Source organism: Cololabis saira, chromosome 4 (genome assembly GCF_033807715.1).
Source record: "Cololabis saira isolate AMF1-May2022 chromosome 4, fColSai1.1, whole genome shotgun sequence".
In the NCBI taxonomy this organism is placed as follows: Eukaryota; Metazoa; Chordata; class Actinopteri; order Beloniformes; family Belonidae; genus Cololabis; species Cololabis saira.
In genome coordinates, this window is record NC_084590.1 from 34,893,599 (window position 1) to 34,908,538 (window position 14,940).

Consider the following 14,940-nt stretch of genomic DNA (forward strand, 5'->3'; position numbering starts at 1 on the left):
GCTCTAGTAGTAGATATAGATCAATATGACTAGATGCAGCAAACTGAAACTATGGGTTAACAGTAGAGCAGAAGCTGCAATTTCAGATACCTGGAAGTTTGCCAATATAATGCAGCCAGTGTTTTTAGTTTACATAATATCATATCGCTCTGACATGTGAGTCACCAGGAACAATTTAAGGCCACGACATTGGCAGGACGACTGCACAACAGGAGCGTTTTTTTCGAGGATGACGGATGCCACCAATCATTTTCTTACCCATGTCAACGGAGGGGAATCTATGACCTGGTTGGTATGATGCACAGTCCTTCAATCCTTGATGACTATGTTATGGTTTTACGGTATAAAAAAAAGCGGCTCCTCTGCAGCTTGAATGCCATGTGCCCACCAGCAAGTTCCATGCTTTTCCAACTGAATATTCCAGTCAAGCCTCCAGCTGTTCGACACAGACGGAATATGCTATGTCTGCCACTGCAACTCACTATTAGACCTGTCACAATTATTGCTACATATTCATTTGATCATTAGTATTCAGCAGACCACAGTTATTTTGAATAATTGTGGAACTTACTTGCCTTTACTTGAATTAAAAACAGCTAATGAGACTAAGATATGTAAGGCTGAGGGTTTTTCTCGTGGTTTTTGATTTTGTCATCTTTATGCGTCCTTTTTTTCTGAAATGGATTTAAATTATGGGTCTTGCCTTCTGCTACATGACTGACTGCATTTCAGTGAGTGTGTGTTGATATTAAGGTCATGGATTGAGTTACGAAGCCAAACACCTGGCTGTAGCCCCGGTTTGGTTTTAAGCCAAATGAAAAAGGATATCCCATTAGCAAGACCAGGTGAGTTTTTGGATTTGTAGCAAAACAAGGTCAGGGGAGCTAATACCGCTAATTAAAATAATTTCTTTTTAAAAAATACAGTGGTCCGCCAGCCTAACCTCATTTGCCAAGTAAGGAAAAACCGCTCCAGCTACCAATTTATTTAAATCTTGTCTGTCAAGTTTGTGCTTACAAACCTGAAAAGACATACACCAATGTAACTTTTATTTGCATTTAAGAATATTCAATGTGAATGAATATAATTTTCCTGTTGCTCTTCTTAACTACATGTGAGTGTTTAAGGGAGGTAGAAGTGTGATGTTTTTATTGGATGCAGTAGGCAGCAGTCAGAGCACTCGCTCTTTGGAGAAACAGAACATTGAACAAACAAATGAGCCAAGGTAGTGACGGCTCAAAACAAGAACAAGAAAACAGCAGATTGTAAGAATTTCTGCTTCATTGCCTCATTTTGGCCTCCGAGGAGTTATATTGGCATCATATTTTTTTTCAACCAAAAAATCTTTTCCCAGCCAATATACAAGAAGTAAGTAGTCGTTTTTCTCGCAGTGGAGTCATGACAGGCTGAGGATTAAACACACTAATTGCCTCTGGTCTCAACTCGCTCGCAGGAAAATCCCTCCTGCTCCCACCCTTGGGTTGATAGCGCGTCTGTGCTCGCCCTCTGACCAGACCATATTGTGATGTTGTGATGGAGAAGCTAATCAATTTAAATTTTGAGCTGGCATATCTGTAAGGACATCTCCAGTTAAAAAGACCAAGATTTTGAAGAGAACTCAAGTAACTGAATAATTTGGAAAACAAATCTTTTATATAAACGGACTCTGGGGATTCACTGAAAAGAACAGTCGTGCCAATTACAATAGCCACAATCAGCATGAAGGGAGAGAGTGAGTAAGTGCTGACAGACAATGCAAAAGGTAACTAAAGTTAATCTAAAACTAAATCCACCATATCTGTGACAAACAAGAACGATGGTTGTAAGTGAAGCAAGCCTATCATAGTTTAAAAGAACAGCTACAAAATAAAATGGAAAGATCAGGAATTGTAAACCCTCCTACCTAGCCCCACTTAAGCCCTCACAAAAGAATCAGAGGCCAAGGCAGCCTTTAATTGGCTCTTGTCAGGCACTGGAAGTGACAATGGAAAAGCCACTGGCCTCAATAGGCCCGGCTGTTGCTTGATACTGGGGAAGTAGTTATTGACTGCACACTAACCAAGCAACATGGATGTTCCTGACCACAGAAAATATTGCTCCAAATAAAAACAAGTGTCACATGCCAGGGGGAACTAATATGGAAATCTGCAATGTACCAGTCGCTCAGTTGTTTTAGATGGCTAGCAGATGTTCTTCTCCTACCCCCATTTTGAGTAGCTGTTAAAATGGCTCGCTTGTCAGCCCCTCTCCCTGATCCTCTAAGCAGAGAGCACTATGATTTTTGTCTACTGCAGGTAGGACTTCTTAAAATTAGTTCAAGCAACCACATTAAATTCAACAAAGTAAGTAAAAATCCTTTTAAAAACTGTTGTCAAACCAAAACGATCAAATGAAACGATCAGAAAAAGACGAATGAATTGCTAGTTATAAAAATTGATAAAAAATTGTCATGAAATTTTTATATCCTTGGCAGCCCCACTTACCACTGAGCTAAGCTCAGCATCACAGCACGTCTGCTCAGTATTCCTAACAGAACTAGACCTCAGCCACTATGGGAATCTGCAACGAACAGGCAGCTTTACAGTCAAAATTGTCAACTTTCTTACTGCACACTTTTTGAGAAAAACATTTGAAAAGTTTGACAGAAACTACAAAAACCTTTTTTTTCCCCTTTTGCTCACATGATTTGGCTTAGCCATAAAACAGTTTTTAGGGTGGAAACATTTCAGTAATATAAATGGCCAGATAATGGAAAATTAGTCTTTAAAAAAAAAAAAGAATGTTATCCATATTCGCTGAAATAAAAGAGACATTTTAATCTTCATGGAAGAAATACAAATATAAAATGACAAAGACCTGCATGACTGCTATGTGCTGCAGCTAAACTCAGATAAGACTGAAATTGTTGTCGTTGGGCCTAAGCATTTTAGAAATAGACTGTTTAGTCATTTAGTAACTCTGGATGGTAATATTCTTGCATCTACTGCTACAATGAACAACTTTGGAGTTGTTTTTGACCAGGATTTATAATTGAAATCATAGATCAAACAGGTTCCAGAACCTCTTGTTTTTACCTTCGCAAATTAAAAAAACAAGGAAACTGCTATCTCGTGATGCTGAAAAAAATAGTCCACACATCTATTACTTCGAGATGGGACTTCTGAAATTCCTTGTTAGAGGATGCCCTAAAACTACTGTGAACCACTTCCAACTGATCCAAAAATGCTGTAGTGAAAGTTCTGACTAGGATTAGCATCGTATTTCTTTAATCTTAGTGTCCCTTTATTGGCCTCTTGTTACATTTTTCTCACTCATACAAAGCCCTTAAGGGCAAAGCTTCTCCCTGTCTGTTACCCCTTTTACACCAAGCTGGTTCCAGGGCTGGTGCTAGAGCCGGTTCGCGGTTGGTTCTAAGTAAGAACCGTTTGCTTTTACACAGCTGGTGTTGCCCAGCAGCTGGCCAGAGAGCCACGTCATCACGTTACTGTATACGTCACCACCACTCCCCCTCGTTTCCATCCCCACCCTGATCAGGAAGCTGAGAGCCAAAAGCTGTTTTAATTTCAGCTGTAGCGCTGTTAATATGGCACTTTATTAAGTTTTAATATTTTTTCAGGTAAAGTAACCTTTAAGATCCCCAACCTGGGCTCAGTTTATCCAAATAACGCCTGTTAAGAAATTTGCTCTGAAAATTTCGGAATTTCTGGCTGACTGCCGGCTCCGGAGCTGATTTATGGTTCCGTGTTAAATCGACGCAGAGCCTACGGCGTAGGGTACGGCGTAGGGAACGGCGTACGGCGCCCGTCGCCGCGTAACCTACGCCGTAGGCTCTGCGTCGATCGTCACACCATATGAGGAAGCCGACAGTTAAAAGTTGTTTTAATTCCTGCTGTAGCGCTGTGAATATGGCCATTTATTAAGTTTTAATATTTTTTTCAGGCCAGTAAGCCCTTTAAGATCCCCAACCTGGGCTCAGTTTATCCAAATAACGCCTGTTAAGAAATTTGACTCGAGAGCCGGCAGCCCCGGGGGACAGGAGCTCCTCTCCTCTCCTCAGGAGCTCCGCCGTAGGCTCTGCGTTGGTGTAACGCGGAACCAGAACAGCGGGCTGGAACGCTCCCCCGCGGGCTCGGACGAGGCTGCCGCTGCATCGGAGCCCGCCGACGTTACTGTTGATGGATTGTACCGTAGACCACTGCTGCTTCTGTTTTACATCCATTATTAAATAAATGGATGTAATAATAAAAGAGTCTGCTAACTTAACCGCCGTCTTCACACGTTGTTTAAAAACGGCGCGCTTCCGTGTTTATTCTGCTTTGGTTGTTCAGTAACACCGTCCCCAGCCCCGCCCCCAGCCCCCGACGTAAAGCAGTTCTTACGCCTGGCCCAGCAACCAAAGAGGGCTGGCGTAGCACCAGTTTTGAGAGCCAGGAGCCGGTGCTTAGGCTGTGTAAAACCAAAGAACTGGTGCTAAGTCTGGCTCTAGCCCAGAACCAGCCCTGGAACCAGCTTGGTGTAAAAGGGGTATGTGAGAACTCCTAGCTCCATATCGTCCCAACTGAGAACTTTAGTCTCAGACTGCAGGCTTACTTGTGGTTTCCAAAAGTAGAAGGGGAGGCAGAGCCTTCACTTATCAATCTTTTCTCTGGTGGAACCAGTTCCCAGTTAGTATGTTTACGTGCACTAACAGAAAGTCGAATTGTTGCCTTAATCCGACCAATATTGAATTTTTAAAAGCAATATATACACCATAGCCGGGCTCTAGTCAAACCGAACTGAAGCAACTACTATTACTGTCATTTAGCAGACGCTTTTATCCAAAGAGACTTACAACTGAGACACACACACCATGGAGCAATTAGGGTATTTTGGCATATAAACGCAACCCACGCTTAGCCGAGATAGTGCCTGCCCCGGGAACTCCCCCTTCTAGAAGTGACGACACTGTGTAAGCCAGAATATCAACACAGGAGGAGAAGAAAAAGACGAACAACAAAAAACTAACCGGAAGTGCGCAAAAGTGGTGCCACCTAGCATCGCGGAGTCGAACGCACCTCACTCAATAATCGCTTGTCTTCTTGCACATGTATACTTGGATTTCTCCGAAACTCCAGTTTAATCCCTAGCTATATTGTTGCCAATAGCTTCATTTAGATGTGCATGCAACCGCACTGACTGTCTCTACATTTAAGACTAGGTTAACGCCCCCCCAGGACCATTTCTTTAGTTATACTGCTCCTGTGATGCACTGGGCTCCCCCTTGACTCCGCTCTCTTTGCTCCTGTTGTACTGTATTTATGTCATTATTATTACTTTTTGCCGTGCCCTGTTTTGTATCTCAAAGGCAGATATCTCTGGACTAATCTATTTGTTGGTCTCTCTTTCCTGTCATCTCAGACCCCCAAATGGTAGAGACAGGTCGCAGCCCTCAATGAGTCTTGGTTTGCTGGAGGTTTTTCTCCACGTTAATTAGGGGTTTTTTTTTCCCTCGACTGTCACCTCATGCTTGCTCAGGTTGAAGTATTGCAATAAAGTGAAAATTTGATGCAACATGTTCAGATTTCTACCTAGGCCTTCTTGTTTTTAAATAAATCTTCATCGTATGAATTTTGAATCTGGACTATATTGGAACCGACAGGAATATAACTGAATTCCAATGAATAGGAAGTAAATTTAATATGGACTTAATTGGACTGTACTGAGAGGTAACTGGTCTCCACTGAACTTGTTAGCTTCATATGCAAAGTGACTTGAGATTACATTTGTTGTATATTAGTGGTATACATATACGGTGGTTACTGCGGTAATTGCTGCATCAGTTTTGTCTCTGGGATGCGGTCTCTGGGATCATCAACTCTCCTCTTGCTTTGCTATACAGATTCCTATTCCTCTCTCTCTCTCCTCCTGCATTCTACTCCCGTCTCACTGCAACACTCAACAAAATATAATGAACTATGGCATCCATAAACTCACATTATTTCTGTATCCCGCTTAGTTACCTGGAATCCCTGTGTGAGTTATGTGATAGAGTCTGTTTTGGTTTATACTCATCTTTCTGTCTCCCTTCTCACATGGTTTGTCTTGCTCTCTATTTCTGCTGACACCCTCCTGTTCTCACTCCCTCTCTAATCTAATCTCAATCTCTGTGTGCCGTCAACCAAGAAGCAAGCATAAAAATCAAACAGAATTTATAGTCTAATCAGACATATAAAATGATCTATGGCCAATATATTGATATACATAGCACAGATGTGTGTGCAGGAGCATTTAAAAGAATGGTAAACTCAGCAGATCCAGTTTACTGTTAATTACAGCATGTTTTTTTATAAGAGTTCAGATGTGTTTTTTTGATATGGGTTAGGGGGGAAAAAAATGTTCTTTCCCTGTTACATTAATTTCAAATGATCCCACAATGCCAACTTGTTAAAAACTCTCATGCAGAATTTTACTGGGGAACAGCTGGTCAATACTGGGACTTGTGGTCCTGTAAAAAAGGTCTAGCAGCACTCGTATTTACTGGTGAACTTGGATCATTGTCCAATTTCAGGGGCCGTTTTCTGCCAAGTTTCAGCCATCAGACAGATGGCCTCACTTTCGAGTCTAAATACTTTGGTTTTCAGAGGAGTTCATGTTCAACTCAATGTCCGTAAGATGCCTACAACCTGCAGCTGCACGACAAGCTTGATTCATCACCCCTCCACCACCGTGCTTGATTATTTGTGATAATATGGAGCATTTGGTTTTCTGCAAATTCATGGCTTTGCATTTTGTCCTGACATCTCTATTTTGGTCCAGTGATTCGAGAGGTTCCATTGTTTGTTCAGATAAACCTTTACAAATATAAGAAATTGAATGAAGAGCCTTTCTCCGGCCTTTTTCAATCTTTTACTAAGTGGACTATCATGAACTGTAATATTTGACATACTAACTGCAGCGAGTAGAACCCTTTCTCAGATGGATGGGCAGAAACAATATGACATCATATGTTGTTCTTAATCCAATGTTGTATTCATGTGACTTTAATTATGTCCGGTTATGTCAAAACTTTTAATTTCAAGAAAGTATACCTTTCCTTCGTGGCTGCACCTCATATCTGTTGGGAGACATCTAGTAAGTAAAGCAATCCAGTGAACAATTTTCACTGCTGAGGCAAGTCACTGTCATCGGCAACAGCAATCTATCCCAGCATGCAATAAAAGTCCATGAAAAGTCTACGCTTATAAAGTCACGCTTACCTTGAAACAGCCTAAATGGTTTATGAACATTGTAACTTGAACATCTTTTGATTATGCATTGGTTTATCATTCTGTGGGTCTATTTTAAAATGTGGAAAAAGGCCTGTTGCTGTGAAACAACATCATATTCTACATGGGGTACAAAAATAATCACATTTTCTATCCACCACCCAGTGCCATGTAATTTACTGTTTACTGATGAGTAAGAAGAAGGAATCTATTTGAGCCATATCAAATGTCACACAAGTAATAAATTGCTTGATTTTTTACTTTAACAATGCCACTGCAGTAACTAGTCACAGTGTAATATTGTATGGCTCTTACTTTTACCTCTTATTGAAATCCATGATACAGCAAAGTTGAAAAGTGGATTGGGTTGTATGCCTCCTGAGACCAGCGTGTTATTTACCTGTGTTTCCTCCAGTATTCAGTGCCTCGAGTGCACCGCTGATTTTTTTCTGTCACTTTGTTACTTGGTAACCCTCAAAAGCAAATTCAAAGAGTAGCTCTGCTGTAATTGCTACAGTGCATTGGAGGCTACTCCTCTGATCTTTTTGGCTAGTGTAATTACACCATTTCTTGAACTATTTTCAAGCATCTTGAGCCCTAAATAACTTGCAGTCCCTATGGAGAAGTATCTATCTCACTCTGTCGCCTCTCAGCAAATTAATTGGCACTTATTTTTTCCCTTCTTTACTAGTTCTTGTCTGCATGCAAGATCAACTATTCACAAATGCATTTTTAAGTCACTAACACCACTTACGGTAATCTAAGTTTGTCATGGGTTGCTCTGCATCGTCTTAGATCGCGTGTTGTTCACCTTCATACATGAATAAAGGCAGTCTTTAACAGGATATGCAGTTTTAAGAGTAGAAGAAAAAGAAAAAGAAAAAAGAGAAGAAAAAGGTTGTACATTAAGAGTCGACCTCCGGGGACCTAATTCAAAAAACACTTATCAGATCTTAAAATTAAATCAATTTATGCTCTTTTTTTAGAGAGAGAGAATAGGATTTCTCCTGATAATCTTCCCAACAATCCAGTACAGTCTTTTTTTGTATTATACTTTAATGAAGTTTAAAATTTAACAAGCTAACCAAATCTTTTTTTTTTTTTTTGTAATTTCTGCGTTGCAGGGATGCCTACTCCGGGTAAAATTTGCAAATGCCTTAGATGTCTTCCACTTGTAAATAGTTTTGTCCACTGTGGAATAATGTACTCCAACTTGTCTGGAAATAACATAATAACCCTTCCCAGACTGATGGAACACAGATCAATGCTGATGTCTTTTGTCCTTCCCATTATGTTAACAGATTACAACGTTGCAGACCAGCAAGCCGCCAAAACTTTTATAGAGGTGTTCACACTTGTTGATGATCAGCTGATAAATTATTGTAAAATTACCAGTGCCGAACTGTCGGTATGCTATGTCCACTCATAACAGTTATGTGTGGACGTAACACTTGGATACAGTTTGATGAATGCTATGAACAACCAAATTGCAAGTAGCTTCCATCCAGAGCCCCTTGGCAGTGGTTATGGATCAGTTAGTCCACAAGCCAACGCTCTGAATGTTAGTTAATCTTGTGCTACTAGTGCTGTCCGAATAACAAATAGGGGGCCTTTGTGGAAGACATGCCAAATCTTTATGATGGCTTCATCTTGAGAAACTGCTTTTCATTCTGCTTTTGCAAAAGCAGAATGAAAAGTCATTTCGTCTCCCTGCAGGTTAGATGGGTGGCAAAGCAATGACCAATGTTTTATAGGAGGTATAGCACTGCAGAAATGCAGCCATAAGTGTGATTTAGGTCTGTGTTGCCAAAGCACCACTGCAATGTATGTTTAGGTATCCATTTGGTCAGCCTAATGCGAAACCCTCACTGACGGCCAATCTCTGTAGACTCCAAGTCAGTGTCAGACCTGACTGTTCAACCGTTTTGCATTATTGAAAGTTCTACTTTCCTTTCTAAATGTTAGTGTTCCAGTGTTGTCTGTGTTTCAAGATGAACCACCTTGGGCCCCTGAGCAAGGCCTTAAACATAATTGCTCCTTGGTGTGTGTCTCAGATGTAAGACGCTTTGGATAAAAGCGTCTGCTAAATGACAGTAGTAGTAGTAGTAGTTTCAGATGTCTGTACGTCGAATCTTATAGCTATATTGAAGACATACCACATTGTGATTCCATATAATGAGGCACTGATTGAACAGTGAATTTAGTGTAGTGTACAATTACAACACTTCAGTTTAGATAATCACGATTAATCTCAGATATGTATCCCTTGAAAATGTCAAGCTACCTGCATTACTCACTGTGAATGGCTATTTTGATATATATTGTTTGTGCAACAAAAACTGGTCTATATATTGCCTTATGAAGTCCTTTGTACTCCAGAATACAGATCAATAGTCTGTGTTACTTTTTATTCTCCCATTCCTGCAGTGGCAGATAACCTTCTCCCAGTCCTGATTTCATAATGCGAGCACATGACACCAGCGCCCGAGTAGCTGCCGTACCACAATACAAGAGAATGACAAAGCAGAGAGACCCCATTAATCTCACCTCATGGCTTGCATATGACAACTTAGAAGGAAATAAAATTCTCTGCATACAGGCCATTAGCACCCTTTCTTTTTATTTATAGCTTGCAGAGACATTATTTTTTTATTGTTCTGCAATTGTTTTCTGCCTGCATTAGCATTGCTGAAGATGGAAGTGTTGGCAATAATGCACTGTCATGATAACAACCATCCTGTCTGATTTCATTAAGCAGACACATGACAGCAAGTGCTTTGAGCTTCTGCTGCAGCATCCTGCAACACACTGACAAGCCAAAGATGTGATTATCACCATTTACTACATCATACACAGCTGGTTAAAAAAAAGAATAAATAAAATAAGAAAGAAAGACATAAATAAATGAGTCCCATTGCCCACACTGGCAATTCAAATAACAAATCCGATAAAGCTCAAGGGCATATACCCTCCAATGTGGGGAGAGAGAAAATCCCTAACGTGTAGTCAGGGATCTTTTAAATCTTGTATTTTATCATCTTTTGTGTAATTTCAATTACATTTATTCATTCCCACTATAAAAAACACAACAACACAGACTTCAAACTTCACTTAAAACAATAACAATGAAACAGGCCCTGCACATAGCCACAGATTTCTTGCCAGCTATAGAAGTCCATCCCTTCTTCTATTACCTACGCCTGCTTATTCCTTTTCAGGGGGTTCTGTCCCAGCTCTCTTTGGGGTAGAAGCAGGGATACACCCCAGACAGGTCGCCCGTCCACCGCAGGCCACTAGAAAACTGTTATATGACAATTAATATATACCCTTTTTTGCAGTCAATCATGTGTATATTATGTCTGGTTGTCAGGATCTCCGTTATTCATTTTCCTGTAAACTTCAGTAGAAAGCCATAAAGCGGTGGAGTACTCGGCCATACATATATCACCTAATGGCAAAGAGGGTGCGTAAAGTTGACGCAGCTTGTAGTCTGTGTTTTTGATCAGCACTGCAAGCTGCAGTAACACTCACTGCCTGCCTGATGTAACCACACAGCTGCACACCAATACCTACATCTTCCCCAGGGGAAGGTCTTGGAAGGTTTTGTGTGGATGAAGCAGAACTAGAAGAGGGATGTTAACTTCACTCCAGAGCAAGATATTGGCATCTAACCTCGCCTCAATCTAATAGATTTACAATCCGTATAGGTCCAAGCAGACACCCTGGACATTCAATTCTCCTCCGTGCTGTTTGTATCCTGTGAATAATGAGGAGCACACACAACATCTTCAGCACCGTGTAACCAACTTTCTACAAATGCTACATTACACACACTTGCAGCCCAGGCCTATAAAAACAGTCACCTGGCTTTTTGCCTTTTGCTAGTTAACGGAAACAAGTCCACCTCATTATCCAGGAGCTCTGTGGCTCTTCGTAAAAAAAAAACAACTGCCCACTCTCTGAGCAATCAGTGCAGTTTGCCCTGCTGGGAGGCTTTCAGCGGCTGCTGCTAATTTATGAAAAGCCTGGGTCTCTGTGTTGTGCTGATGCAGACACGCCCGGGCCATTTCCACCTGCGCCTCCGTCCATGGGAATCTAACATTTGTGTCAGCTTTAACAATCTCCATCAGTTAGGAGCCACAGCATCGTTCCACAGGGGTGGCAGGGATGTTTTCCACACCATCACACTATGACTCTCAAAAAGCATAGATAGATAGATAGATAGATAGATAGATAGATAGATAGATAGATAGATAGATAGATAGATAGATAGATAGATAGATAGATAGATAGATAGATAGATAGATAGATAGATAGATAGATAGATAGATAGATAGATAGATAGATAGATAGATAGATAGATAAAGACATAACCTGTGCAAGGCTGAGATTCTGAAGCCCATGTCACATTCGTCACCAAGTGTAAGAGACTTACCAAAAGTGGAACTAATACACAATATGCCAACACGTCGATCCCAGAGCACATGATTCTGCTGGTCGCACTCTCTCGTCTCCCTCGAAAAATTCACATCTGAGATCTGAGATGGGGGACTATAGAGTTCACTTATTCCATACTGAGCCTTTACTGAGCCTTCTCGTTCAGATGCTCGGCGCTGCGATGCCAAATCCAGAACTAGATGAGCGAGAAGCAATCTGCAGCCGAAATGTCTCAAACAACAGAGTAGGGTCTTCAGTTACCTGCGTCGGAATAATATTAATAAAAAAAAAAACAACAACCCCGCCTCACAATAAAAGGGAAAGAAAACCCCAGAACATCCGACTGGAGAGTTGAGGGCAGAAAAAGCTTTAAAAAAAAATCCCCAAATCCAAACGCTCAGCAGAGTCCGGAGGTTTGCATCCGCGCAAGCCGTGAAGATGATGTGGAGCCTGTGTACGTGGTTGGATCAAGTCTCCCCCAGTCTGGGTTAGTAACGCTTCAGTACTGGTTGGTGTGGTGGGGGGGCAGATCTCCGATAAATCTCTCTGCTGAATTGCGGTCGAGATCCGGATGGAGAGCTGCAGTCCAGGCAGGGCGATAGTTTTTTTTTTTCACTCAAAAAAAGCAGTAGGGGGGAGAAGAGACCCTCTGCTGGCTGAAGGTTGGCGTCAAATTCAGGCTTAGAGACAACTCTCCATCAACGCCTGCTTTCTTGGACTAATCGCAGCTCCACAATAATGCTGTTATTATCACGCCTGTTTTTCTTGCCATCTACTTCCAGTGTCGGAGGCGCAGTGACACATTCCCACCCATGCGCTGATTCCTCCTCCTGTCTCTGATATTATGCGCACCCGGGCAGGGTGTTAAGGCTGATTTATGGTTCCGCGTTACACCAACGCAGAGCGACGCGCACCGTACCGCGTACCCTACGGCGTAGGCTCTGCGTCGATTTAACGCAGAACCATAATTCAGGCTTTAGTTTCCATACTCGCAACTTGGTCGATCAGCTCCTACAAGACACACAAAGCGCCTCCTTTCGGGACTGTTTCAGAGGGGTGGGGGTGGGGGGTCTCACTGAAGCCTATCCCGGAGAAAAAGGCAACCGTTTGAAAATGCGCACCTGCTCCTCGTGCAGGCGTCCACCTGCGTAAAACAGCGTTAAAGCACAGCCGGCTGTCACGCCATGATGCCTGGAGCAGAGCAGAGCAGAGCAGAGCCAAGGGGCCGGTGCTGGACAACATCTCTTTTATCACAGGAAACCACTGACAACCTTTCATGGACTGTGCAGCATTGCAGCAATGTGATGTCATTTGAGTTACATTTGAAGCGAATGCATTGCACGCCAAACTGAAGGGTTCCTTCCCCCCCAGTGGCGTCAATTCAGTCAAAGCTAAGGTATGGCAAGGTTACGAGTCACAGAACTTAACTAGAGTATCAATCAACACGTCCAGCAAATACTCATCACAGAAGTCTGCTATGGAGCTTATCTGTGTGGTCAAGAAAATTGGAACTTTTTCAAATGCAGTCTCGATCACTGCAAAAACTCAAAATCTTACCAGGAATATTTGTCTTATTTCTAGTTAAAATGTCTCATTTTTAGTCAAAAAATCTCATTACACTTAAAACAAAAGAGTCACCAGAAAAATAACTTGTTATTTGACCATTTTCACCTGTTTCAAGTAAATTTTCACTTTAAATATTTGGAAAAATCTGCCAGTGGAACAAGATTTATCTTGTCATTACAAGCAAAAAAATCTTGTTCCATTGGCAGATTTTTCTACTTATTTTAAGTGAAAATCTACTTGAAACAGGTAAAAATGGTTGTTTTTGAGTCTTGTCTTAAATGTAATGAGATTTTTTTTGACTAAAAATTAGACATTTTAACTAGAAATAAGACAAATATTCTTGTTAAGATTTTGAGTTTTTGCAGTGTAAAATAACTAGTGAAATCGATCATGTTGTTCTGATTTGCATTTGTTATTCTATATGTATTAAGTAATAGAATAATCAATACAAAGAGACACAGAGTAATTCCATAAATGTATTTAAAAAAAGAAACATTTACATTTAACCCTTGAAGCCAAGGTGTGGCGGCTGCCATACCCAATTGACGCCCCTGTTTCCCCCCCTTGAAGAAAATAGTTTAACAGGAAGGTTGATTCATGCAGAGACAAGGAAGGATGCTACGAGGTGTTTGTGATACTCCCAGATGGGCTGGTGTAACTCATGATCCAGCACGATATGAAACTGCAACAGTGGACAGGGTGGGAGGAAGGAGAGGGAGGAGAGTGTGTGTGTGGATGAGGGGGGGGGTCATTGCTGCACTTCAAAAATCACATTTATCCCTCTACAGGCAGAAGATGTGCTCACTTCTTTGTACTCAGGCGCTAATGATTTTTCTTATCCCTCTTGAATGGCCATCATAATAAGCAGGCAGGAGCATAAATACCTCCACCACCTACATGTCTCTGACAGCTCCCACGTGCTCCTCTTTCCAATGGGACATGCACTCCTTGCCAGCAGAGGAGTGCTTGAAAAATAAACTAGAATATTTTCCCATCAGGGAAAAATAGGGCAAACAATGGTTAATCCTCTCAGAGTTGCTGAAGGAAACCAGGAATCACCCGTTCCTCGTAATAACATCACCACCCCCAACATGTTTTCAGTGTCCTCCTTTCCTTTGTGCATATACATCCCCAGGAGTATTGTCTGCTGGAATAGAGGCCGCGCAACATGTGAGGAGAAAAGAAATTCTGGTGGACTTGACAAATCCGGCTAATTTGGCTGCAGGAGCATCGCTCAACAGTAGACTGTACTGCAGACTCACAAGGCACGGTTGTGATGTTAGAGGTGTTGGGGCACACAGAAACTCAAAATGGGAGAGTCACCTATGAAGCACTGCACTTTTAAATGTTTTAGACACAAAACGCACCTCAAACATAAAAAATAACACAATAAAATGATCACACATAACAGGTCCCAAATGTAAGACTGTCATAATTCTAAAATGACTGAAATGAATGCACAAGAAATTAACATTAAAGCTTTAAATTCAATTTTTTTTTGAGAAACCTGAATCTTAAAAAGTCTATTATTTCTCTATGTTGCTTTGTTTCTATAGGCGCCTCCTCTTGCAAGTGTAGGTTTTCTTTTAACCACTGCTGCATGACATTTACTGTACCTACAAAACACTGACTGTACAAGAACAGCATACTGCTGTAATTATACAACACTACACAACGGTTGGGCCACACCCCT

General features: G+C 41.4%; 1 protein-coding gene across 1 annotated transcript in view; it reads right to left on the reverse strand.

The window, feature by feature from the left end:
• The window catches only part of lrfn1 (leucine rich repeat and fibronectin type III domain containing 1), a 173,287-nt gene extending 160,891 nt beyond the window's left edge, over positions 1-12,396 (reverse strand). The window contains exon 1 of the mRNA XM_061720390.1: positions 11,680-12,396. The gene's annotated coding sequence lies outside the window, so the exon portion shown is untranslated. The remainder of the gene's footprint in view (positions 1-11,679) is intronic.
• Positions 12,397-14,940: the final 2,544 nt, after the last annotated feature.